The 27,967-nt window shown below is 38.2% G+C and overlaps 1 protein-coding gene and 1 long non-coding RNA gene across 2 annotated transcripts in view; one reads left to right on the forward strand and one right to left on the reverse strand.

The window, feature by feature from the left end:
- On the reverse strand, positions 1–26,946 carry LOC309621208. The gene is made up of 2 exons (XR_014239822.1): positions 6,524–26,946; positions 1–6,489 (listed from the first exon to the last, which is right to left on the reverse strand). It is a non-coding gene; the product is annotated as an uncharacterized lncRNA (long non-coding RNA).
- Positions 1–27,967, forward strand: part of TSPAN7 (tetraspanin 7) — a 140,741-nt gene that overhangs the window by 25,436 nt on the left and 87,338 nt on the right. The window lies entirely within an intron of this gene.

Here is a 27,967-nt window from a genome sequence, read left to right on the forward strand (position 1 = left end):
CTTCCTCCCTTCCTCCCTTCCTCCCTTCCTTCTTCTCTCTCTCTCTCTCTCTCTGTGCCAGGTCTTAGTTGCGGCATGCAGGATCTTAGTTGCTGCGTGCGGGCTCTTAGTTGTGGCATGAGGGATCTAGTTCACTGAGCAGGGATTGAACCCAGGCCCCCTGCATTGGGAGTGCAGAGTCTTAACCACTGGACCACCAGGGAAATCCCCCCTTGCTTTTCTTAATAGCTTTACCATCTGTCTTCTCTTTCTTTTGGTTTTGCCTGTCTTTAAACATTATGTAAATTGAATAATACTCTATGTATTCTGTGACTTCTTTCACTTAATGTTGTATGAGATCCATCCATGTTGCTGCTTTGGGGTTACATTTGTTCTTTTTCATTGCTGTATAGTATTTCACTGTGTGACTATACCATATATACCACTGTATGACATTTGGGTGGTCCCCACTTTGCTTTTATGAATAATGCTGCTATGAATACTCCGTTTCCTGTTGAACATTTGTGAAGATGTAGGTGAATCTTTAGCTTAAAAGATACTGCTAACTTTAAAAAAAATTGAAGTAACATTGGTTTATAATATTTTATATAAGTTTTATGTGTATAAATTTGTATTTCAACTTCGGTATATACTACAGTGTACTCACCACTAAAAGCTTAGCTTCCAGCCATCACAGTAGGGTTGACCCACTCCCATTTCACCCTCCCACCACCCCACTTCCCCTCTGGTTTTCACTCATATGTGGAGTGTAAAAAAATAAAATAAACCAAACCAAACCAAACAAAATAAACTGTTTTTAAAAGTGGTTGTAAGTTGGTGAGAATTCTAAATATTTCACATCTTCTCCAGCACTTGATCTTCTTAAACTTCTCAATATTTTTCCAATCTGCTGGATATTTAATAATATCATGGTGCTTTAATTTGTGTTCCCTTGGTTAATAATGAGAAAGTGTATAGTTCAATATGTTTGTTGCACATTCTTGTATCAATTCTGGGGCCGTATTTCATTTCCCCATAAAAAGGCATCTTATTTTTTTCCCTAACTTCTGTGATCTGAAAGATTTTTTGACTAACAAATTATACTTTTAAGAATGTTTTTATAAATGTAATTGCTCGCATTTATATACAATATATTTGTATATAGTATTTGCATACAAATAATAATTTGTATATAATACAAAAATATGTCATGGTTAACCAGGTCATTTATTCATCTGTGCTTGTTTCTTTGTTTTTCTGAACCTTGCAGCTTAGCAGCACTACCTAGAGCCTTGGCCTAGGCACTTTTTAAAAAAGTTCTGAAAATGCCCAGTGAGCCCTCTTTACTACCTTCAGGTCCCCTCAGTGCTTTGGAGAGCAGGCATTGGACTAGAAACTCAGGTTTCTTTCAACCATCACCTGTGTGTCTGGTAAAGCATTATGTCTATTTCTTTGCCTTAGTTTGCAGCATTGGGAGTTGTGCAATAACTGATATCAGCAATGCTTTGAATATTTGTGATCTAACTTCTTTTGGGGGTTATTTCCTTGGAATATATTTCCAAATGTGAAATTATTAAACAGTTTATTTCTTTTAAGCTATTATCTCATGTATTAGGAGGTGAACAGATCAAACTAGCTATTTACTCACAGTCTGTCTCACATATGGCCATTTAATATGCATATATTTAGTTTAATTTGTAGGCAGAGGAGGTATCAATTTTTCTTTTAATGTGACTAAGTGTTGAATTTAAGGACTTGAGTTTTAAAACGTCAGTTTATTAAAAGTCTGGGGCTTATTTGCATTCTGTCCTCAAAGTGTATAATCAGTTCTTTTAATTCCTTCGTGTTCCACTAGAACAAATGACCAATTTATGAAGTTATTGAGAGAGTTGGTCTATGGTGATGATTTATGGCTATGAAACCTAACACGTAAGTTTAACGACAACTCCTGGAAAAGTGTACTTGAGATGTCTCCAGATTTACCTGAGTTCATTAGCTGTGGAGGAAGGCATTGATTGTATTGATTTCCTGTATTTGAAAGTGTCCTGTATAACTCCTAAATCATCAACATTCTCCATTTTTTTTCTTTCTCTGGGATTGTTACTTTTCACCACTGGCTTTAGCTGAATTTACATAATAGATCTTGTTATAAGAACCTAATGCAGAGGTTCTCAACCAGGGGGTGGTTTTGCTACCAGGGGACACTTGGCAATGTCTGGAAATGTTTTCGGTTGTCACAATCAAAGGGGGAAGATGCAACTGGCATGCAGTGGGTGGAGGCCAGTAATGCTGTTAAACATCCTACAAAATGCCCAGGATTACTCTCCCATAACAAAGAAGCATCTGGCCCAAAATGTCAGTAGTGGTGAGGCTGAGAAATCCTGCTGTAGTATAAATAAGTTTTTTTCTTTCCCTCTGTTTCTTCCCCAGTCACTGTCATTTCCATGTTTTAGGAGTGAATTATCAGTTCACATTCATGTTCCATGGAGCTCTAATATGATTGATATTGTGATATTGTTGGAAAGATTATATATATATGCAATAAAATTCGCCAATTTTAAGTGTAAGACTTGGTGAATTTTGACTAATGTGTACAGTTGTACAGTTGTGACTAATGTGTATAGTTGCAACCACCACTATAATCATGTTTAATACGTTTAAATTTTAATTCTGTAGCTTCAAATATACACTTATCAAATGATATTATGCTCCAGGGCAGAAGGAGACAAAGTAATTCAAGTACTAATGGGTAGCTTGTGACTGATAGGTAGAATGTATATGGTAATTCATGAAGGATAATGCCCATGGGCTGAGTTCTGAATTTCACTCTATTTAAGATGAATCTAGTGGACGCTTTATTTTTACTGGTGGCAGGGCGGGGGGTGGGGGTGGGGGGGCGGGTCACTTTTAGACCTCTGAAAGACTGGCTTAGAGGATAGTTGCTGCATCGTAAAACAGAAAACCTGTGTTAGCCTCTATCCTAAAGTACCGAGTTTTATTGTCTACAAATTTCTGGATTCCCTTTGCACTTTCTAGGGCATTTCTTTTGGTTCATGCAGGTTAAAATAAAACTGGGTATTTGAAAGCAGACACAGAAAATGTACTTCTCTCCTAGAGGATAATTTCCAGGATGTTGGTTACTTTGGTGGTTGAATTCAACCTCGGTAAGTAGTAGCAGTTTTCTGGGGTCAAGTGAATGGAAAACCCTTGCTTATTTTGCTGAACCACATCCTTAGAGGGGGAGCTTTGCCTTGACCACTAATTGCTGTAATTGGAATTTGGGAAATGATTTGAGATGCGACTTGGAGTGATAAGTGAGTGTGAGAGCTTGGCTGGTGTTTTCTCTTTCCCCCTTTAGTTCCCTTTCTAGTAAAGGTGCTATTCATATTCCAGGTTTCATGGGGAGTTTATCAATGTGTCTCAAAAGAGAAACACGGAAAAGTGAGGTGGAAAGGTGGTATGAGCAGTTACTCTTGATTTATGTTCATATTTTTGTGCTATAATGAGAATGTAACAATTCTTGTATAATAACAAAAAATGAGGTAAGGATTGGAGCATTGCAACATTTAACTATATTTAACTATATTTTAATACTATAGGCTATGGCTCAGAATAACCATAGGAATCTTGCTGGTTTTATGTGTGGGTTTGTTTTAGGCAAACTATCAACAGTACTGAAATGATACTCTGTGAAAAGGAAAAAAATAATGTACCCACAAATTTAAAATGCTGTGTTTGCTGGTTTTCCTTTCTTGGTCTTATGCGCCAATCAAGAATTGCTGGAGAAAGAAGTCATGTTGAATGATTCTGCCAATTCCACCATGTAATCTTGGGATCATTTTTGTCATCTCTTATGGTAACCTTAGTATTTCAGAACACTCAGGATGAAAACAGTCTTCCAACTTGAGAAAATCAGGACTCTTTGGGAACAACATTTCAAATGCTAAGAAAAGAAGATTTTTCTGTGGGGACGTTTGTCCTCAGTCCCTTCTTCCTCGGCCTCTTAGCCCAAGGTGCCATCTTACCCACTGGCAGTTGAGTTCCAAGAGTGAGTGTCTTGTCTAAAAGAAGTGATACTTTGGAATGACCTTATCTTTGTTTGAAAGAAGGCATTAATAGAATGGTCCCAGATTATTCTTTTTTTTTTCCTTTTTAAAATAAATTTATTTATTTATTTGTTTTATTTTTGGCTGCGTTGGGTCTTCGTTGCTGCGCGCGGGCTTTCTTTTAGTTGTGGCGAGCGGGGGCTACTCTTCATTGCGGTGCGTGGGCTTCTCACTGCGGTGGCTTCTCTTGCTGCGGAGCACGGGCTCTAGGCGTGCAGGCTTCAGTAGTTGTGGCTCGCGGGCTTAGTTATTCTGCGGCATTTGGGATCTTCCCGGACCAGGGATCAAACCTGTGTCCCCTGCATTGGCAGGCGGATTCTTAATCACTGCGCCACCAGGGAAGTCCCCCAGATTATTCTTGATAATGGACTAGAGTATGGACAAAAATCTCGAGCATTTGAATTCCCCATTTGCCCCTACTTTTCTTCACTGCTTTTTTACTCTTCTCTACCCGCCAACTTTTACTGTCCCTCTTGACAGGGAGAGTGTTTTGTCAACGGATTTGTGGTTATTTAACCCCCAGGCTGACGCCAGCTTAGCATTAGAAGGATGGATTGGATTTTCTCAGTTCAGAAGTTTCGTTTGGTGATGCTCAGGCCTTTAGTTGGTTAGCCATACGATTGGCAATGAGCCACTAAGAGATCACAATTTGGTGAAAGTACTTAGAGAGCAGTGCAAAACTTTCAAAATCTGGAGGCGTGAGACAGATTTGGAGTCATGCTGTTCCAAACAGATTTGTGTCCTGATATTTTTCGTTCAATCAGAATTTTCCCATGTTTTAAAAAATCCTTTAAAAATAGCATTAAATGGCCATGAATTTTTCCTGAGGTTAAAAATAGCATTAAATGGCCATGAATGAATCCTGAGGTTCATTTTAGCATTAAATGGCCATGAATGAATCCTGAGGTTCATTTATTTAGCAGTTCCCTGCTGTTGCATTTATAGGTTGTTTCTAATTTTTCACTAATAGAAGATTGTGATTAGTAGCTTTGCATTTACATCCTTTGCTTTACATTTCATTACTTGCTTAAGCTAATTTACTTATGGTAGAATTAAGTATGAATGTTTTTAAATATTGAAAACTTTTGCTAGAAGAGCTTTCAGAAAGGATGTTTGCCAAGATCCCCCTGCTAATTGTATAAGAAAATGTCAATTACAGCACACTCTTGCCATTGACAGAGATTTTTAAAAATTTGGAATTTATAGATTTAAAAAATGGTAAATTATATATAGATTTAATTGTAAGGTGACACTTTAAAGATCTATTTGTATTTCACGAATTGTCTGTTCTTTTATCTGGCCTTTTTTCTGTTAGTGGTGTTTTATTGTTTTATAAGAGTGTTCATAGACTAAAGCTATCCATCCATTTTGTTATTGTTGCAGATTACCTAATTTGTCATTCCTTTCTAATTTATGAGGTAGGAGCCATATAAATTATGAATTTGATAAAATAAAAAGTAAATTCATCTATAGCTATAATGCTATAGAGTATGTTGGCATAAATGCCCATTTACTTCTCTGTGCCCCGACTGGTCGTAGTCCTAAGGCATTATGGCTGAGAACTTCTGGTCTGGTCTGGATTCTCCTTTTCTCCAGCACTTTCATGACCCCCTCGCCCATTTTTTCCTAATTGTCTCACACCTCCTGAGCTGGGTTAAAATGTTACTTTATTGTATTAAGGTCATCACTGTTAATTGCATAAAGTTGTTAGTCTTTGCTACTTGAGTCATTGATCAAAGTTTCCTAATAAATACTGTCTTTTAATTTCAAAGGAAATTTCTCCTTAGTTTTACAATGTCATGGGCATTGGGAATGGTTCATGTCTGTTAGCCTGGACATGAATGTCTGACATACTCATTGCTCTTAAAGGAGTTTATATTCCAGTGGTGGGTGGCATGAAATAAACATGGAAATAAAAAGTAGGATTTTGTTTGCTTGATTGTTTTTAACAGTTTTATTGAGATATAATTGACATATAGTAAACTGAACATATTTAAAGAGTACAATTTAAATTTTGGCATATGCATAAAAAGGAACGAAATTGGGTCATTTGTAGTGATGTGGATGGACCTAGAGACTGTCATACAGAGTGAAGTAAGACAGAAAGAGAAAAACTAATATCCTATATTAACACGTATACGCGGAATCTAGAAAAATGGTACAGATGAACCTGTTTGCAAAGCAGAAGTAGAGACACAGACGTAGAGAACAAACGTATGAACACCAAGGGGGGATGGGGGGTGGGATGAATTGGGAGATGGGGATTGACATATATACACCAATATGTATAAAATAGGTAACTAATGAGAACCTGCTATATAGCACAGGGAACTCTACTCAGTGCTCTGTGGTGACCTAAATGGGAAGGAAATCCAAAAGAGAGGGGATATATGTATACATATAGCTGATTCACTTGGCTGTACACTAGAAACATATACCTGATTCACTTGGCTGTACATTAGAAACTAACAGCATTGTGAAACAACTATACCCCAATTAAAAAAATATAAAAATAAATAAATTTTGGCATATGTATATACCTGGGAAACTATAACTGCAATTAAGAAAGTGAGCATATTTATCATGCCACTTCCCATTCCCCATTCCCAGGCAACTACTGATCTGTTTTCCATTACTATAATTTGCATTTTCCAGAATTTTATATTCTTGGAACATACAGTATGTACTTTTCTGTCTGGCTTTTTTCACTCAGCACAATTATTTTGAGATTTATCTATATTTTAATGTGCATTTATTTCCTTTCATTTTTAATTTCATTTCATTTCATATTTCATTTCAAATTTATTCATTTTTATTCCTGAGTAGTTTTTCGTTAAAAGGTTGTATCTCAGTTTGTTTACTCATTTGTTTGTTGATGGACAGATATTTGTGTTTTTTCCAATTTTTGGCAGTTAGCAGTAAAGCTGCTATGTATATTTATGTACAAGTGTTTCTGTGGACATATGCTTTCATTTCTCTTGGGTAAATACCTAGGAGTGGAATGGCTGTATCATATGGTAGGTATCTGTTTAACTTTTCTAGAAACTGCCAAACTGGTCTCCAAATTGGTTGTAGTGTTTTACATTCACACCTATAGTTCCAGTTTCTCCATATCCTCACCAACACGGTAAGTTTTAAAATTTGTGTATATTTTAATAGATGTGTAGTGGTATCTCATTGCAGTTTTAATTTGTATTTCCCTAGTGATTAATAATGTTGAGCATTTTTTCATGTGCTTATTTGCATCTACATATATTCTTTGGTGAAGTGTCTATTCAAATATTTTTCCCATTATTTTTTGAAGGGTTATTTTCTTAAAATTGAATATTACGAGCTCTTTATATTTTTTGGATACAAGTCCTTTATTAGACAATGTGAATTACAAATATTTTCTCCCAGTCTGTGGCTCATTTTTCATTCTCTTAACAATGTCTTTGAAAGAGCTTAAGTTTTTGATCTTGATGAAGTCCTATTTATCAGTTTATTCCTCTAAGGATCATGTGTTTGGTTTCATATCTAAGAAATCTTTGCCTAACCCAAGGTCACAAAAGTTTTCTCCTGTGTTTTCTTCCAGATGATTTATACTTTCATGTTCTATATTCAGGTCTATAATCAATTTTGATTTGATTTTTTTGTATAATACAAAGTGTGGATCCAAGTTCATTTATATATATTTTTGCATATGGATATCCAACTGTTCCAACATCATTTATTGAAAAGACTCTTTTTTCTACTAAACTGACTTTGCACCCTTGTTGAAAATCAATTCTCTATATATGTATGGGTCTATGTCTATACTCTCTATTGTGATCCATCTGTTGGTCTATACTTACTCCAGCTGAAGCTTTATAATAATTCTTGAAATCAAGCGGTATTAGTCCTCCTAGTTGTTCTTCCTTTTATTCCATTTTCTGTAAGTGATTGTACAGAATTGGTATTAATTCCTCCTTAAATATTTGATAGATTTCACCAGTGAGGCCATCTGGGCCTGGAGTTTTCTTTATGGGAAGGTTTTAAACTATAAATTCAATTTCTTTAAAAGATATAAATCTATTCAGGTTATGTAATTTTTCTTGAGTGAGCTGTGATGGTTTGAATCTTTCAAGGAATTAGTCCATTTCATCTCGGTTATCAGATTTATTAGCATAAAGCTTTTAATAATATTCCCTGATTATGCTTTCAATATTTGTAGAATATGTAGTGATGTTTCCTTTTCCAGTCTTTATGTTGTAATTTGTATCTACTCTCTCTTTTTCCAGATCAGTCTGCTAGAGGTTTATCAACTTTATTGATCTTCTCAAAGGGCAAGTTTTTTGTTTTATAGATTTTTCTCTGTTGCTTTTTAAATTTTTCTTATTTTATTGATTTTGGCTCTGATCTTATTTCTTGTCTTCTACTGGCTTTGGGTTCAATTTTTTCCCAGTTTCTTAAGATAGAAGATGAAGTCATGGATTTGAGATCTTTCTTCCTTTCTAATATGGGCATTGAATGCTATAACTTTTCCCCTAAATACTGTTTTAGCTGCATTCCCAAATTTTTAATATGTTGTCTTTTCATCTTCATTCAGTTCAAAATTCTTTCTAACTTCTCTTTTGACTTTTTTCTTTAACCCATGGGTGATTTAGAAGTGTGTTATTTTGTTTCCAAATAGTTGGAATTTTTCCAGAGATCTTTCTCTTATTGATTTCTAAATTAATTTCTTTGTGGGAAGAACATACTTGATATGACTTGAATCCATTTTAAATTTATTGAGAGTTGTTTAATAGCCCAGAATGTGGTCTTGGCAAATGTTCCATGTGTGCTAGAAAATATGTATTTTTCTCTTGTGTGGAATGTTCTATGTATGTCAACATTGATAATGGTCAAATTTATCCTTAACTAGTTTTCTCAGTACTTGTTCTATCAATTGAAATATTCTTTTTGAAATCTCAATTCTGGATTTGTCTAATTCTTCTTGAAGGTCTATCAGTTTTGCTTCATGTATTTTGACGATCTGTTCTTAAGTGTCCTTGTGATAAATTGAGCCCTTTTTCATTATGAGATGGACATTTTTTATCCCTAGTAATAGTCTTTGCTCTGAAATGTACTTTGTCTGATATTAATATAGCTACTCCAGTTCTCTCTTGACTAGTGTTTGTATGATATATATATTTCTATTCTTTTACTTTTAACCTATTTGTGCCTTTATATGTAAAGTGTGTATCTTGTATTCAGCATATAGTTGGGTCTTGCTTTTTTATCCAAATGGACAATCTCTCCCTTTTTATTGGGGTGTTTAGACTACTTACATTTAGTATGATTATTCATATGATTAGGCTTAAATCTATTATATTGCAGGGTTTTCTATTTGTCCCACCTCTTCTTTATTCCCCCATTTTGCCTTACTTTTGATTATTTCTTATGATTCTGTCTTATCTCATCTGTTGGCTTATTAGCTATAATTCTTTGTTTTGTGATTTTATTGGCTGCTTTAGGGCTCATAATATACATCTTTAACTTATCATGGTATACCTTCAAGTGATAGTTTACCACCTCACTTATATTATAAGAAGTTTGCAATAGTATACAGTACTTCCATTTCTCCATTTCTAGCCTTTCTTCTATTATTTTATACATTTTATTTTATGTATGTTTTAAACACCACACTACATTATTTTTGTTTAAACAATTATGTTTTAAAGAAATTTAAATAAGAAGAGAAATCTTATATTTACCCAAGTGTTTATTTCTGTTACGTTTCATTCCTTAATGTAGATCCATATTTCCCTCTGGTATAATTTTCTTTCTTCCTGAAGTACTTATTCCAACATTTTTCATGGTACAGATTTGCTGGTGATGAATTCTTTCAGCTTTTGTATGTCTGAAGAATTACTTATTTAACCTTTGTTTTTGAAAGTTATCTTCACTGGTATAGAATTCTACGTTGATAGCTTTAAAATTTCTGTATTTTAAAGATGTTGCTCATCTGTTGTCCTGCTTGTATTATTTCTAATAAGAAATATGTCATTCTTTTCTTTGTTCCTTTATATGTAATATTTCTGTTTTCTCTGGCAGTTTTTAAGATTTTTTTCTTTATTGTTAGTTTTGAGCAATTTGATTTGGTGTACTTTTCTTCATGTTTTGCTTGGGGTTTGTTGAGCTTCTTGAATATGCAGGCTTATTGTTTGCACAACACTTGGAAAATTCTGGCCAATATTTCTGTAAATCTTTTTTCTGTCCCCACCCTTTCTTGTTTCCTTTTATTGCAGAATGGTATTTAGAAGTTAGGCCTGGGCCCTAGGTGTACTCCTATGGTACTGGAATGTTATTGCTTCTCGGCCCTGCCAGGGGTTAGGACATATATGTAAATATACTAACCATGCAAACACATGTGTCTGTGTCTGTCTCCTTTCGTTCTTTTGTCTGTCTGTTCTATCTGTCTATCTATCTATTATCAAATCATGAGCTCATACTCATACCTCTGATTCTAATCCATGGTTCATTCTAGCCTTCTTTCTCTGATGATGAGAAACCTGGCTCTCATTATGTATAATATATGTAAATATATTTACTGACTTCCTTAATCCTAGTATACACAAAAGTAGTTTGAGAATTTCTAACCCAAACGCTTGTGCGAAACACATTTACTAGCTAGAGTATAATTCTAGGTACCGTTCTTTTTTGTCTTAATTTACAGTTTCAAGTGAAGATACTCTTTTCCAGTTACTAAGGCTAATTATTTTTTTCCTCATCCTCTTCAGTGTGGTTACATTATTCACTTGTGATACAATTGGGTTCTATTGTTAGTGTTTGTATTCCATTTTGCTCTCTTCCCCTAAAACACACACATCCTGGTTGATTTTAATTATCTATTTATATTTTTGGTATGTTAAACATTACCATGGTTCTCAGAATCGGGGCTACACAAAAGGGTGAACTCACAAGTGTTAGTCCGTCCTCATCCCTACCATCCCCTCCCATTGCCCCCTTTTCCATCCCTTCCCATCCACCCCATTAGATAACCAACTTCTTTAATTTCTGGTTTACCTTACTGCATTTCTTTTGCACAAATGAGAAGCTACATGAGTGTTTTCTTATATCCCTTTTTCTTACATGAAGGGTAGCATATCATAGATACATTTTTTTGCATTTTGCCTTTTCGCTTAATAGTTTATCCTGCAAACCATTCCATATCAGTTCATAGAGATCTCCCTGGTTCTTTTCTATGGTAGCATAGTACTCTGCTGCATGGCTGTATCATAGTTTATTTAACTACTCACCTGTATATTGATATTTAGATTGTTTCCAATATGTTGTAATTGCAGCAATATTGCAATGAGTAATCCTGTGCATAATTATTTTTGTATTGGAGATGTCTCCGTAGTGTAGATTCCTAGAAGTGGGATTCATGGGACAAATAGACCTTTTTGTCCCTCTGTTTGCTTGAAGAATTTCTGGTTAATATCAGAAAATAGTAGCCTTTCTTTGCATTTCCTTCCTACCATGGTTTTTTTTTTTTTAATGTATTGTTTTTTTGTTTTTGTTTTTTGAACAGAAACCACCAGGTATTTCAGAGGGAATTTATTTATTTACATTTTTTGGCTGTGTTGGGTCTTCGTTTCTGTGCGAGGGCTTTCTCTAGTTGCGGCAAACGGGGGCCACTCTTCATCGCGGTGCGCGGGCCTCTCGCTATCGCGGCCTCTCTTGTTGTGGAGCACAGGCTCCAGACGCGCAGGCTCAGTAGTTGTGGCTCACAGGCCCAGTTGCTCCGCGGCATGTGGGATCTTCCCAGACCAGGGCTCGAACCCGTGTCCCCTGCATTGGCAGGCAGATTCTCAACCACTGCACCACCAGGGAAGCCCCCTACCATGGTTTTGAGTGAAGCAAACATAAATTTGTATGGGAATATATATGAGGACTTTTTCTAATGTGTCTGGTATTTCAAATACACTCCTCGTAATATCTAATCTTCATCCCTTGTGCATTAGATTCCTATAGTCATCCCCCCCCCTTTCTTTAAATATCAACTTTCATAGAACTCTCTTACGTATGTTCTGAGCTGAGAGCTTGAGCTGAGATTTGCTCATTGAAGTATAATTATCTGCATTTTGTCTTTGTCTTGTCAAGTTTAAAAATACAGCAAAACCGGTGTCACATTAGTGATACATAGTCAATTGAAGACAGTAATTTTTTCTTCTTAGCTGCAACTGTTGCCATGTGTGCCGAAAGAAACTTGTTTAAAGAAAAAAGACGACTGGATAGTTTTCAAGTGGCATGGAAAATCAGACTTGCTTAATGGTGGAGAACCCTATGCTTGGTCTCAAATGGAACTTTAAATTTTTAACTTGTTAAACACAAACTATCAAGCCGGAATCAGTAGCCTGGAAGGATCAGTCTTGAGCCTCCCAAAGGCATTTCTTACTCTCTGCCTTCCACAAATGTCTGCCCCTCTGAAGCACCAGTGAACGCACTATTCTTTTTATCTGCTTTGTTGTTATTTTTGCAGCTCTGCAAACCTTTGTGGGAGACGAATGTTCCTCTGAATTCTATCTTGGAAGCCAAATTTCCACTGGGGCTTTTGCATCAAACTGCTCTGTTCACAGGCTCTTTGGTGCCAGATTTCCTTCCACGATGACAGGTCACCGGATATGCACTTCTACTGCCCTTTATTTCACAAAGTCATCTTTGATTGATAGTGTGTATCTGGGGGTAAGAGCTCAAAGGCAAGGAGAAGCAAGTGCCTTTATCTGCAGATAACAGCTTCCTAATAATCCTAGCCCTTATCTGCATGTTAAAATGGTCAAGTGGTGCTTTGCCCACTTATGTCAGCTGCCAGCAGATGAAGCATTCTGTACCTTTCAGATGATTGTTCCTTTACTTTCTTAATGCTGCTAATGGTCCATTGGAAGAAGAGAAAAATACTCTCAAATCTGAGGTCTTATTTGGAAAGCAATATTGAGATCGTAACATACTCTGTTTTAATTTCTCTACAACACTGATAGACTTAGCTAGGAAATTGAATGGCATTGTTTAGACCATTTTACATGTGGAACTGCTGATATTCTGAAAGCTTAGTTACTTTTTAGTATCTAATACATAATCTTAAACTGAAGTGCTTGTTTCTTTTTTTTTATCTAATAGTCGCCTATTGGAGGTAGGTCCATGTTGGGGCTGATGAATTTGAATAGAAAGGAATTTTGCTGCTCAAAGTATGTGCAGCCTTGGCATAATCTGGGAGTTGTTAGAAATGAAGAATTCAGACCTCCTGAATCAAAATTTACATTATCCACAAGAGTCCCAGGGGATTCATAAGCACAGTAAAGTTCAAGAAGCACTAATGTAGAAGACGAACAATTTGTTGAGGAATCAGGACATGTAGAACTTATTCCTGGTTCTTCTCATTTTTCTTTTTCTGAAATAAGAACATCTTTCTTAATTCTCCAAAGCTTTGATTTTTCTCACATTTGAAAACTGATTTATAACTGGGGTTTTCCAGGCTCACAGGAGATGAACAAAGGGGTCCTTTTGATATGATGTCTAAAGAGACACTTTTGAACTCACTGGGGGAAAGCACATAACTAAAGATTTGGCATTGTTACTGACTCCTTCTGCCTGCCTACTAAAGTACCTGTTGATGCCTTAAGGCAGAGAATGATCTCTTGGAGATACAGTCAACCCTCATTTTTCATGGATTCTGTATTTTCGAATCTTTGCTAAAATCCATTTGTAACCCCAAAATCAATACTCGCAGTGCTTTTACAGTCATTCACAGACATGCAGAGTTGCAAAAAGTTTGAGTCACCTGACACACATATTCCCATTGGAGGCTGAAGGAACCAAAGCTCTGCCTTGTTTCAGCTAGTATAGTATAAACAAATGTCCTGTCCGCAGTCTACTAAGTGCCACTTTGTTCTCATTTTTGTGCTTTTTGTTGGTGACTTTACTGTTTAAAAATGGCCCCCAAGTGTAGTGCTGAAGTGCTGACTAGAGTTGCCAAAGTGTAAGAAGGCTGTGATGTGCCTTACAGAGAAAATATGTGTGTTAGATAAACTTCCTTCAGGCATGAGCTGTAGTGATTTTGGCCATGAGTTAATGTTAGTGTACCAACAGTATATATTAAATAAGTGTCTTTGAACAGAAACACACATAAAACGAAGTTATGTGTTGATTGGTTATTAAAATTGTTGTGACCCAAAGTTCTCAGGAACCGAACTCTGTATTTCCACTAGGAGCAGTAGGTCAGTATTTGTTAAATTCAGTGTTTGTGGAGACTTAACAGAACATAACTGCTAAAAATAACGAGCATCAACTGTATGTTGAAAAATCAGGCTAGGCTTCCAACTGGGCATCATTTTCTCTTTTATGGATGGTGGCAAGACTTACGTGTTATAAGAAAATTTCAGTTGTGTTCTGTGAGCATAACTTCAAATAAAGATACCTGGTAATTTACAAAAACCCACTTCACCGATATTTGGAGGCTTTCTTGGGACTGAAGCAATATGATAAGGAGGTTTTTGTCTTCCTGTGAGTGTGGTTGCATTCTTTTAGGCATGGCATGTGAAACAGTTGTACTACAGTTGCTTTTGGACCACCAGTTTGTATGTTAAGCTCATTTTCTTTTGTGTCTGTGTTTTTGTTTTTCTTTTCAAAATCCATGTCTTCCCTTCCTGCATCCATGATCTATGTGGCTGCCTCAGTCCAGATCCACATCATTTATTGCCTGGGTCCTAGACTAATTTCCAAATACGTTTACCTACAGCCCAGTCTCCAATGCAGCCTACTTTCTGCTGTAGTAAGTCTGATCCTATCCCTCCTCTGTGTGAAATGTGTCAGTGGCTCCCAGTTACCTTGGGATAAGGCTCAAGATTCTCTGAGATTTGACCTCTGACTTCCTTGCCACTGTGCTTAAAGGTCCCTGATCACGTGATACTCTCCCACCTCTGTGCCTTTGCATGATCTGTCCCTCTACTTCCCTTTCCTCTTCATCTACCAGGAAGTCACCTCTGGGTCTAAGATGCTGAAAAGTACTTCTTGTATTGGGATTGTAGAATTAAAAGAAAATTTCCCCCCTCTGTTAGAGCCTTGATGGAAAGGAATGTTCAGCTTGGTGTCACTCTTCCTTTTATAGGAGTATCTGGCCATGAGGTCCCTCGAAGTATTGAATAAATGAGAATTTAGGAGTGAGTCTGATCTGATTAGTATCATAATAGACTAGTTTTGTATCAACAGCCCTGATCTGAACCAGTTCTCATATCACTAATCTTCAAGGAAACCCAGTGTAGAATAAATACACCATGAGCATTCAATCCTGGAAAATACAAAAAAAAAAAAAAAAAAGAAAAAGAAAAAGAAATGAGGGTGAAGAGATTAGCTATGAAGCACAATTAAAACAGTAGCAACTTGTTTTATATGGTCAGTTGTTTTAAAACATCTGAGGCTTAGTGTAGCATTTGTTCAAGGAGTAAAGAACATAGAGTAAATTAATGCAACAGAGCATTGATACTCTAGATTTTAATTCCTCCTTTCCCTGATTCACACAATGAGTAACATACAGCAGTCAAAATGAATGAACTACTGCAATATAGAACACTATGGATGAATCTTATAAATATAATAAATGAAAGTAAGTCCCTGAAGATTACATGATCGAAATATATCAACGTTCAACATGAGATTGCAGATAGTGGTTACCTTGGGAGGAGGGAGGCGTGGGGAGGGGACAGGGATGGCCACATAGAAAGATATGTTATTGTCCATGTTCTAGTTTCCGTGTTAAGTAGTGGGTTTGTGTGCGTGTGTGTGCGCGCGTGTGCGTGTGTGTGTGTGCGCGTGCATGTTAATATAATAAACACAAATAAACAAGAAGGCCATGATGAGTGGTCAGGAAGCGAGGATTTTGATTAATGACTTATCCAATTCTCTTTACCTGAGCTCTACGCTGAAAAAAAATCCCTGTTTGGAAATGTTAGGGGAGCCTCCACCTTTTTACCCTCTCTTGAAGGTGAATCAAGCACATATATAAGAATTTTAAGTACTCCATATGGGGAAGAAGGTGAATAAAATGACCAAATATAAAATGGAATATTAATGGTGAATTCAAAGACAATAAGCATTATGAAAATGAGTAAGTAATGGGAACAAGGCACAAATAGCCTGTCTCATTTGAGTCAATCAAGTACTGGAGATGTGGAGATGAATTGCAATCAGCTTTAATGGTGTCCCTCATTTTGTGGTGCTCGTTATTAGCTTGTCCTACATTTTCTTGGAAGCAGGAAGCAAGCAAAGGGCACTGTTCAAAGAAAAGCAACTGCGTGAGGCTTGTAAGAAAAACATGCATCATATCTTTTCCATGTTGCATACCACAGAAAAAGAGCTTTGTCTTCCAATTTTCTGAGAAATGCCCTTCATTTGAAAATGATTTGGTTTTACATTTCTGCCACCAGCACTCACTCTCATGCTCCATTTCTCATCAATCCTACATTCCCTTTTCTGCTAGAATCCTTGAACTCTCTTTCTAGTAGCAGTTGGTGCAAGACAATGTGCATTTATTTTGGTGGCAGCCTTCTCTAGTTTTCATGCCAGAATGTCTGCCTTCACAACGAGCTCATTTTAAGGCACTTTAGATTTCAGCTGATTCCCAGTATCAGATGCGAACAGGCAAATTTCTCTCTGAATTCTTTCTCTCTTTAGGCAAGAGCTTTCATTACCCTCTTGGCAGGGTCCAGAGAGAGGAACTGAGCATTGCTTGGATTCCAAAATCATTTTAAAAACTATATCATGAATGTCTTCCTGTCTCCTTGGTGACATGTGACCATTTTCCTCCTGGAAGAGCTATTCCATGTATTTTTAGTAACAGCAGGAGAGGATAGATATTTGGGTGAGCTGTGTACCCAGCTGGGAAGCCTAAGCGAACAAAGGGTCTTAAGTTTCCCTTGATCTTGTTTTTCTCCCCAACCCCCTACCTTCTCTTTTTGTAAAGCACAGAAATGGAAGGCCCACTTGTGAAAAGCACCTCACTTAAGGCTTACTGGCTGCCCTTCTCTTCTTTGGCCCTTTGTTCTGTTTCTTCCCTCTTGTAAGGGAAGCTCTTAAGGTCTGCCAGCTGTTTGTCACTTCCAGAGATATTATGCTCTTTCTGTCATGTCTGTCCAGCCCGGCTAAGAGTGGAATCTTACTTTTTGCCGACCTATAAATAGGAAGCTCAAGAAAGTATAATTTAGCGATGTTTTTGTGTTTTCCAAGCCGCATTTCTCTTGTCTTTGCAGCCAGCAAGTGTCATAGACTTATTGCCTGATTGAATTTGGCTAATTTCTAACTAAAAAGGATGTTTTTTTTTTCTAATTAGCAGGAAAGCTGCTCTGTGTTCTTTCTAATAACAATAGGTATTATCTCCATATTCTGTCCCATCCTCCAGGAGGCCAGCCCAAGCTTTTTCATATCTTAGCCGTAGAGTTCCCAGTAATAACGCACCTGCACTCTTTACACCTCGATCTACATAACATTTGCCAGAGTCACACTTACCACTGCAAATCACATCGCCAAGCCCAGAGGCATTGTGGGAGGAGGGGACCCTACACAAGGGAGGTGTGACTTGTTGGGGGTATGAATGTAATCATCTCCCACAGTAGAGTTTTGAAAGCATTTTGAGCCGAATGCTTTCAGTGAAATGAAAGCAGATCTTCTGGTTGCTGGGATGAAGGATGAGAGCTGAGGAGAGAGGAAAACCAAGTTTCTTGAGTGGGTGGTGTGATGAACATGCTTTCTGAATGAGAAATGATAGGAGGGTCTGGCAAAGGGATTTATATGAAAAGTAGCTGAAATATAAAACCTAATCACTTTTGCTTATTCTTGAGAAATAAGGCACCAAAAGCAATGAATAAATGTAAAGACTAGTAGACTGTCTACATAAAAATGAAGAACTCTTATATGGCAAACGCTGTGAATAAATAAGGAAAATACAGCTGGGAAAATTATAGACAGTAGACAAAGGGGTAATATTCCTAAAAATGAACAAGAAAGACAGATCTGTCCATAGAAAAATCACCAAAGTCATGAAGAGGATGTTTACAAAAGAAGAAATATAAATATACATATGGCTGGCAATAAATGTTTAAGAAAACATTCGTGTTAACCAGTAATCAAAGAAAGGCAAACAAATACAAGGTTCTGACAAACAAATATCAATTCCTGATATATTTTCATAGCACTTATATAAAGGAGGGGTAAGGGAATAGAGAGGTGGATGGGGGAGTGGCAATTTTGGGAAGGCCTCTCTGAGGTGGTCCCATTGGAGCAGAGGACTGAATGAAGTGAGGGCCCAGGCCATGTGTTCTAGAAGCATTTCAGGCTGAGGTAAGAGCATGGTAAGGTCCTGAGTTGGGACCAGGCAATGGGAAAGCCGGCTGCACTACTTGAGCTGGGGAGTAGTAGAGAATACAATGATATATGTATCTAGTGATGCAATCAGACACAGTGTTATAAGTAAAAAAGCAGGTTGTCATAGCCCACAGAATGGGAGAAATTTTTGCAAATCATATATCTGAAAAGGGACTTGTATCAAGTATATATGAATAACTCTTACAAGTTAATAACAAAAAAGGCAAATAATACAATTTAAAAATGGGCAAGACTCCAAAGCAGATATCCAAAAGGCCAATAAGTACATGAAAAGGGCTTGAGATCACTAATCATTAGGAAAACGCAAATCAAAATTACACTAAGATACCACTTCACACCCACTAGAATGTCTATAATAAAAAACCAGAAATACGAAGTGTTGGCAAGTATGTGGAAAAATTGGAACCCTCATACATTGCTGGTGGGAATGTAAAATGGTGCAGTCGCTTTGGAAAACAGTCTGGCAGTTCCTTAAACACTAAACATAGAGTTACGGTGTGATTAGGCAATTCCACTCATATACATATACCCAGGAGAAAGGAAAACGTACTTCCACACAAAAACTTGTACACAGGAGTTCATAGCAGCATTATTCATAATAGCCAAATAGTGGAAACAACCTAAATGTCCATCAACTGATGAACAGATAAATAAAATATTACACACACACACACGGGAATATTATTTGGCAGTTAAAAGGAATCCAGTACCGATTCAAGCTACAACATGGACAAACCTTGAAAACATTATGCTAAGTGAAAAAAAAGCCAGTAATCAAAGACCATGCATTGTATTATTCTATAAAATGTCCAGAATAGGCAAATCTATAAAGACAGAAAGTAGATTCGTATTTGCTTAGAGTTGAGGGGGAACTTGGGGACTTGGGAGCAACAGCTAACGGGTATGGGGTTTTGAAAATGTTTCTTAAAAATATCAGTATCTTATTATGTGTTTAAACTTTTTAAAAAGGAAATATAGGAATGTTTCAGAAAAATCAGTAATAAATGGAGAATGTAATTACAAAGAAGCAGCACCTAGCCCAACTGAGGAGGAGAAGGGGTAGCAGGAAAATGGGCAAGATAAAGCATCACTTGACTTTGCTCTTGGTACCTACAAGAGCCAGAGCTACAACCTTCTTCAAGGTATTAATTCAAAGTTTTCAAGTGTAGTAGCTGATGTGTTAAAGTGAGGTCTTTGGGCCCTGGGATTCTGAATCAGAAGTTCATAATATTGGCAGTCTGCAACCTGGAAGTGATGAATGCAACAAAAGATACCTGCCCCCAACCTTTGTGCCACACCAGAAGCTACTGCTGTGACTCCACACTCAGGAGCCACTGTCACTAGAGAAGCTCCCTTTGTGAAGATGCACCTAAATTGGAGCTTGAAACTTTTTTTTTTTTTGCTTCATGGAAGCATTTTTAAATGATTAGGTTTTTTATAGTATCAGTTTTATTGTAAATCTATTGTACTTAGACATCTAAGACCATTTATAACATTGTTTGTATGAGGAAATGTGTCCAGGTTTCAAATGACTTAGAAATGATCTTTTGGGAACCCAGCTTTTTTCTTGAGATAGAACCACCTACTGTTCAGAACTCCTCTCTGAGTCTTGGTGTGGATACAGAGTAGGACAGCCTGAGAAAATAAGATAAGGAGCTGCAGTTCTTCTCATAGACTTATGCGTAGTCAAATTCCTATTCTACTGTTGGCTGCTCCGATGTTCTGGGAGCTAATGTAGAAGTCGGCTCTTTAGCTTGTTAAATGTGATTTGCATGCAGTCGACATCCCCGAACTCCTGTGTATGATGAATTTCATTAATGCAGTGATTTGTAAAAAGGGTTTGAATTAAACGCTTCTTCATGCTCTAGAGACTGCATTGGGCTGCTCTGTCTTGGTTGCCGCAGTTTCTCCAAGTATAGTGATGGAAAAAGGAAAAGATCGCTAGGAGTGAAAGATAATCCAGAGACCCGTGGGTACAATATTTGTAGATCTTGAAACGGGAAAATAATGTACGTTTATTTGGATGTCTCACTTAGAACAACTGCCTTTTTTTCCCCCCTCTAGTTTTGTGAAGAGAAACAATTATATCCTCACTGTGCTTCGGTTTCTTACTCTGTAATAATAGTTTTCCCCTAGGTTAGCCTTAAGCACATGGAGAGCTTGTAAACGTGCAGATACCCGGACTCCCACCCCAAAGCTTCTGGTTCAGAAGGTCCATGGTGGGACCCAAGAATTTGTACCCAAGCAATGCGGCTGAGCTATCACACTTTCAGTAACATTTACCTGTAAAATTGAGAAGGCCACATTCAACTCTACAATTCTGTAAGTTCATGTTCCGACACATGAGGCGTGAACACTGATCATTGAACTGCTCAACAATCTTTAGGGTTCGCTTGCTGACCCTGCAGAAACCAAACCATGACCATGCTTAGTGTCTACAGACAGACTGGTTTCCGGTCTAATTTTAGCCTTGAGAGAAAAAGAGAAAGAGGAGAAGGCAAATCTGACTTGGAATTAAGATTACCATGTGAGTCTTGAATGGCTTCAAAGCTCTATCTTTTTGCTTCCCAGGCATCCCTAAATTCTGGCATTACCTGAATCTTCCCTGACTTAGCTTCCTGGTCCCTGGTGAGGAAGGATCCCAGCCTGTAGGAAAATGTGGGAGAATTGGAGAAATAAAGCAAAGGGGAAGAAGATGAAGAGGGCAGAGAGTTGTAAGAAATAAGTCAAAGTGGGGGGGGGGACAAATTGGGAGACTGGGATTGACATATACACACTACTATGTATATAAAATAGATAACTAATAAGTACCTACTGTATAGCACAGGGAACTCTACTCAGTACTCTGTAATGACCTATATGGGAAAAGAATCTAAAAAAGAGTGGATACGTGTATATCCACTGAATCACTGAATTTGTACAGCAAACTGAATCACTTTGCTGTATACCTGAAACTAACACAACACTGTAAATCAACTAGACTCCAATAAAAATGAAAAAAAAAAGAAATATGTCAAAGTAAGTAGAGGACACTAAGCTTTTAGTTCCTTTAAACATATGTTTCTTATAGGCAATTCACACCCCCAGGAGAGTTCTTGAGATGCCATTTAAAGAGAACAAAGCGAGGGTAACTGAATTGTTAGCATTTATCACAGTTAGGGTCTTGAGAGCCTAACATTCCAGAAAAACTTGACTGCTGAGCACCCCAACAGCAGAATCCAGTGTGAGGGCCCAGGCCATGTGTTCTAGAAGCATTTCAGGCTGAGGTAAGAGCATGGTAAGGTCCTGAGTTGAGACCAAGCAATGGGAAAGCCGGCTGCACTACTTGAGCCGGGGAGTAGTAGAGAATACAATGATATATATATCTAATGATGCAATCAGACGCAGTGTGATAAGTAAAAAAGCAGGTTGTCATAGCCCACAGAATGGGAGAAATTTTTGCAAATCATATATCTGAAAAGGGACTTGTATCAAGTATATAACGTTAGAAGATAGTATTTGGTTTGAAATGTTCAGTCCAGCTGCCTTTCTTTTCTGTCCATTTCGTAGTGGATAAGAGCCATGTGATATTTTCCTTTCCTAGGTATTCTTCCTCAGGCTTGTCATATAGAGCTCTTGTGAAATGGGGGAAAAGTTAAAAAGTGGTCTGCTCTCTTCTCTATTATATGTATTTTATTCAATATGTCTTTATTACATTTTATTTTTATTTTTTCACAATCTATTCATTTATTTAATTGTAAAGCCATACATAATAAAATAATTAGAAATTACTCCCCCAAAGAAAAATTCCCACAATCCCATTAATCAGAGATAACTTCCTTCAACATTTTGGTGTGCAGCCTTTCATACTTTTGTTTTGAATTTGCAGAGAATTTCTTTTTTTTTTTTAATTTTACTGAAGTATAGTTGATTTACAATGTTGTATTAATTTCTGCTGTACAGCAAAGGGACTCAGTTTTTATACATATATATATATGCTTTTTCATATTCTTTTCCATTATGGTTTATCCCAGGATACTGAATATAGTTCCCTGTGCTATACGGTAGGACCTTGTTGTTTATCCATCCTATATGTAATAGTTTGCATCTGCTAATCCCAAACTCCCAATCCTTCCCTCCCCCACCCACCTTACCCCTTGGCAACCACAAGTCTGTTCTCTATGTCTGTGAGTCTCTTTCTGTTTCATAGATAAGTTCATTTGTGTCATATTTTAGATTCCACATATAAGTGATGTCAGATGGTATTTGTCTTTCTCTTTCTGACTTACTTCGCTTAGTATGATAATCTCTAGGTACATCCATGTTTTTTTCCTATGATTTGTTTCTTTATTTTCTACAAAAATGGAGTCCTGCTACTCAAATAATTTAACCACCTCCTTTTGCTAACTTTATTGCAGGTATTTTTCCGTTTAGCTCAAAACATTTCTGTGCCCCAAGACTCCATTGTATGAGTAAACCATTCTGTAGATAACCAGTGCTCTATGATACTTTTGCACGCTTTTCTGCTATTGAACAACGTGATAACCTTCCTTGCAAGTGCATTTTTACATGTGTGTCCAGTTAATTCCCAAGGATAAATCCTTAGAAGCTGAATCCTGGGTCAGAGGATATACAGTCTGTCAATGCTTTTGATTCCCAGTGCCAAATTGCCCTGTAGAAATGTTGGCCCTGTTTACACACACTCTCAGCAGTGTCTGGTTAATAATCTGCATGTTTCAAAATGAGTTTTTATTATTTTTAAGAAGCTACTTCATGGCATTAGAGAATTTAAGTATTGGTTCTTGAATGAAAGCATTAGCGAATGTGTTTGAAGTGTTGCTGGTGAATATTATTTGGAGCTTTCTCTTCACACAACCTTTCTGCAGCATTTTTGCGCTGCCTTGATGAACCAGTTTTATTATTAGTGGAAGACAGTGGGCGAGACTCAAATGTTTACCATCGGGCTTCCTCTGTATTTAGGAGCTGCATGTATGAAAATATCTTTCCTCAAATACTATTTTGTATTTATTCGTGTAGTTGAAAAGCTCGTGCAGCCCAGTATCTGTTCACACATACATTTCAAGACTGTATTCAGTCTTGATCTCCTGTTTTAAATATCTTTTAGAAGTAATGGATTTCTGTGCATGGTGCTTGGCATACAGCTTTTAAAAAAATTAAAGTTAGCGGAATTCAGGGACCTCTGTTTCCTACAACAGTGCAGAGGACCCTTTGAAAAACTACTCCGTTATCTCCTGAGTGAGGCAGGGACGTATTCCTTTTGAAAAGAAAAACTTGGAATTCTAAAGCCTTTCTTGCCAATTCCTGCAAATACAGCGCTCAGATTTCACACCAGTTTATTAACAAAGACATGGATGTCTGAAATGATGAAGAGAAGGGTGGACACGGCAAGAAAGAATGTTGCCATGTTATGTTAAAGTTCCCTCTCGGACCTCAAAAATGCCCCTTTTGCCAGAGCTGGATAAAGTTCCATTATAAAAGTAAGAGGTAGTGCAGAAAACTTGAGGAATTTTTGTCCCCTAAACGTGCAATTGGCATCCCGAGGAAAGTTTTATCTGATTCCAAATTATTTCAGTTAACAGACAGTTTCTTTTTTAGTTTCTCTTGGGGCCTTTTTATTTTTTTAATTTTAAAATTTTATTTTATTTATTTTTTTATACAGCAGGTTCTTATTAGTTATCCATTTTATACATATTAGTGTATATATGTCAATCCCAATCTCCCAATTCATCACACCACCACCCCTACCCCGCCACTTTCCCCCCTTGGTGTCCATACGTTTGTTCTCTAAATCTGTATCTCTGTTTCTGTCCTGCAAACCGGTTCATCTGTACCATTTTTCTAGGTTCCACATATGTGCATTAATATACGATATTTGTTTTTCTCTTTCTGACTTACTTCACTCTCTCGGGGCCTTGACAGAAACTGGCTGGGTGTTTTATTTAACCAACATTTCTAAGGCATGTTCTGTGTCACAACTAGCATTGTAAGCATTCTGTAAACATCAACTAATTTAATACCCACCATCATGTGAGGTCTGGGTACTAATATCAGCCCATTTCACAAATGAGGAGACTGAGGCACAGGGCAGTTATATAAATTGCCCAAGAATACTCAGCCGGTAAGTGACACAGCGAGTAGTCAAACCCAGGTAGCCTGACGCCTGGTCCCTGAGCTGTGTTGCCTGGCAGGTAAAAGCATCCACACTTTGTTACAGCAGTGATGGGTTTTAGGAAATGTTAGCTTCTATTTTTGACAGGAAGAAATTGGTCACCATTATATTCTCTAATAGACCCGTAGTTCTCACCCTTGGCTGCACATTACAATCACCTGCGGAGCTTTTCAAGGAGTCCAGGCCACACCCCTGACCCGGTAAATCAGTGGGACCCAGGCCCAGTAGTTTTAAAGCTCCAGGTGATTCCAATGTGCAGCCAAGGTTGGGAAGCTCGGGTCTAGGAGAAGATACATTACTGATGGCCATGACTTTATCTGAAACAGCTGATGAAAAGGAGCACTGCGGCCACATCTCGATTCACTCTGGAGGTGAGCTTATTCACAAAGGAGCAATCTTGTTTCAAGCGGAGGCAGTTTGAGCGTGGGAAAGAATGATTCCTTCTGAAGATTCTGGTTCTGACAATCTTTGAGACAAGTCGGAGGTGTGAATCCATTTGTGGTCGTATAATTTAGCCAGCTGTTTCACTTTATTACCTGGGCGAGTGGAATCGATGCCCTCACTTGAATCAGAGCCTGGTTGGTTTTGATCTTCTCCATCTGTACCTCCAGGTGATTCTCACAAGAAGGAACAAAATCAGTGGCAGTCGGGAAGGAAGGCCGTGTCTCAGATAGATGGCTGAACAGCGAGAGGCTTGGGCTGCGGCCTCTTTTGTCCTCTGTGAAAGCTGGAGTACTCTGTTTCTTTCTTTGACTGGACAGAGAAGGGAAGGTGAGAATTTGGAAAGAGTTTTTCTGCTGGAGTGGCATTGTGAAATTGAATAGCCAAATGCCTTTCTAGGATAATGACTTCTAGTCATGGCGGGGTGAACAGGGCATCTGTAGCATTTAAGGAAATCTACCAAACCTGGGTCAGTAGTTAATGGTAAACCTCCCTGCCGTTTCATCTGAATCATGCTGGGAAAGTGGACCTGTTGGTGGGGGCATTTATTTTGGAATTGGCAGCCTGTTCAAACAAGACTGAAACATGTCGGGGAAACGGGGAGCACAGTCGCTTCTGTTAGACACTTGAGTTTGTCTCAGAAGCCCGTCGGGTGCGCGGGGATCCCACTGGTAGAGGAGCACTAGGGTATTTCTCATTATGGCTGTACATGAAAGCTAATTACAGAGGGTCCTGTTTCTGTTTGTTTCTGTTGGCAGAGTGTCTTCTAGAATTGCATTTCTGTGACTGCTGTCTCGGGGCACATGAAAGGGATGGTGATGACTGGGTTCTGTCTACCGCTGTTTAGGGGGACAGCAGAGACAAATGGTACAGATTCAGTGGGATTTGTAATATAATCTATGACCCAAATCATTTTTTAAATGGCAAGATGTATCCTAAATACAGAAGAAGGTTTAGTAACTGGAATAGAGTATAGAGAATAATAACCACCCACATGCCCACCCCCCAGTTTAAGAAATGGGACAATAGCAGCTCCGTAGAGATCTCTCCCCTCTGCCCTCCCCCAGCTGCCTGGTACTCCTTCCCTCTAGAGACAACCACCGCCCTGCCTTGTGTCGCTCGTTTTCCTACTTTTTGTTTGGTTTTGAAAACCAAGCAGCAAGCACAAAGCAGGCTGATGGCAGCCCTGCTCTGCCACCTACATCAGCAGAGGACTCATTTCACTCCCCGGCAGCATTCTGCTTTGACCTATTCCTGCGCACTGGGGACAGGCCCCCGTGAGCTAAAAAGAAGGAAATGCAGAGGTGCCTGTGCCCCCCCCCAACTTTCCTGCTGGGCACCTAGTACGTGGTTGTACACCACAGCACCGTCAGAGATCCTGAGGGGGAGGACCCCCATTTCTCCTTGGATCCACTCGTGGCCTTGCCCATCAACTTCCCCAGAATAACTTCATGGAACCTAAAGCCAGACTTCTCCTGGAGACGTGGCTCAACTTACCTTCCCTTGGGACCTTCATTGACTAGAAGTGCTGTCTCCCTTTCGTTACACAGCTAGGTTTGTGCTTGCTGCTTGGTTTTCAAAACCAAACAGTACAGTGTATAGGGACACATACATACATGAGGATACTAAAAAGTAGGAAAACAAGCAACACAAGGCAGGGTGGTGGTTATCTCTAGAGGGAAGGAGTACCAGGCAGCTGGGGGAGGGCGGACGGGAGAGGTCTCTACAGAGCCGTCAGCCCGTGGTCAGGAAAAGGAACACAGGAAGGACCTGGGCCCTGCTGACCCGGTCACTCTGTCCTCAGGTTTAATGGCAGCAAGTGTCTAGTGATGACAGCCCTCAGTGTGCCCCTCTCTGGAGTCACCTTGCTCCCGTCTGGACTGGGCTATCATCCTGGGCTCATCCTTCACTCTCATCCCCAGTTCCCTTGACCTCTCCTGGGTTAGAGCTGCTTTTCCTTCCCTCTTGTCTTCCTCTTATTTTGGTGATGCACATCCTCCAGTAACTTTGTGAGGAAAGGTACGTGGGAAGTAAATGTTTTGGAAGCCTGGCTTGCCTAAAAATGTCTATTCCACCATCACACTTGATTGGCAGTTTGGGAATAGCATTCCAAGTTAGAAATCCAAGTTCTGAAGGGAAATTAACACATTGTTCCTTTGTCTTCTCTTTCTACTGTTGCTGTTACGAAGTGGGAAGCCATTCTGATTCCTGATAGGCTACTCGTGACCTGATTTTTTTCCTCTGGAAGCTTATAATGTCCTTTTGTCCCCAAGGATCTGAAATGTCACACTAATGGGCCAAGGCATGGGTTTCTTTTCATCCACTGTGCTAGATGGTCTGTGACATACTATGTGCCATTTCATTCTGACACCTCAATTCCTTCAGTTTTGGAAATTTTTCTTGAATTTTTTTTTTTAATTGAAGTATAGTTGATTTACAAGGCTGTGTTGAATATTCTTTTTGTTCTCCATTTTTCTCTTCTCATCCTGCAGGTAGCATCCAGGAGCTGGACTCTCTGTAGCTGTTATTTGATTTCATTTTCTCCTATTTTCAATTCTTTTATGTTCGAATTTTTGGAAGATCTCGTCTAACACTTCTATTTTTAAATTTCTCATAATATTTTTAAATTCTGAGAAGGTTTTGACTTCTTAATTATCTGCGTTTTGTTGTTTATCATCTTTTTATTTCATGGATACACGATCTTATCTCTCCAAGGATATCATTGATATACATTTGCTGATGTTTGCTGCAAGCTCAGTAGTCTCTGTTGCCTCCAGCTTGCTCTGTTCTGTTTGCTTGTTTTGATCTCTGTCATCTTTGTAGAGGCTTTTCACAGGTGTCTGGTAATCCTTGGTTGCTTGGGACCAGAAAGCTGTTGTGGAGTTCTGATCAGGTG

Source organism: Balaenoptera borealis (assembly GCF_965194805.1).
Source record: "Balaenoptera borealis genome assembly, chromosome: X".
Classification (NCBI taxonomy): Eukaryota; Metazoa; Chordata; class Mammalia; order Artiodactyla; family Balaenopteridae; genus Balaenoptera; species Balaenoptera borealis.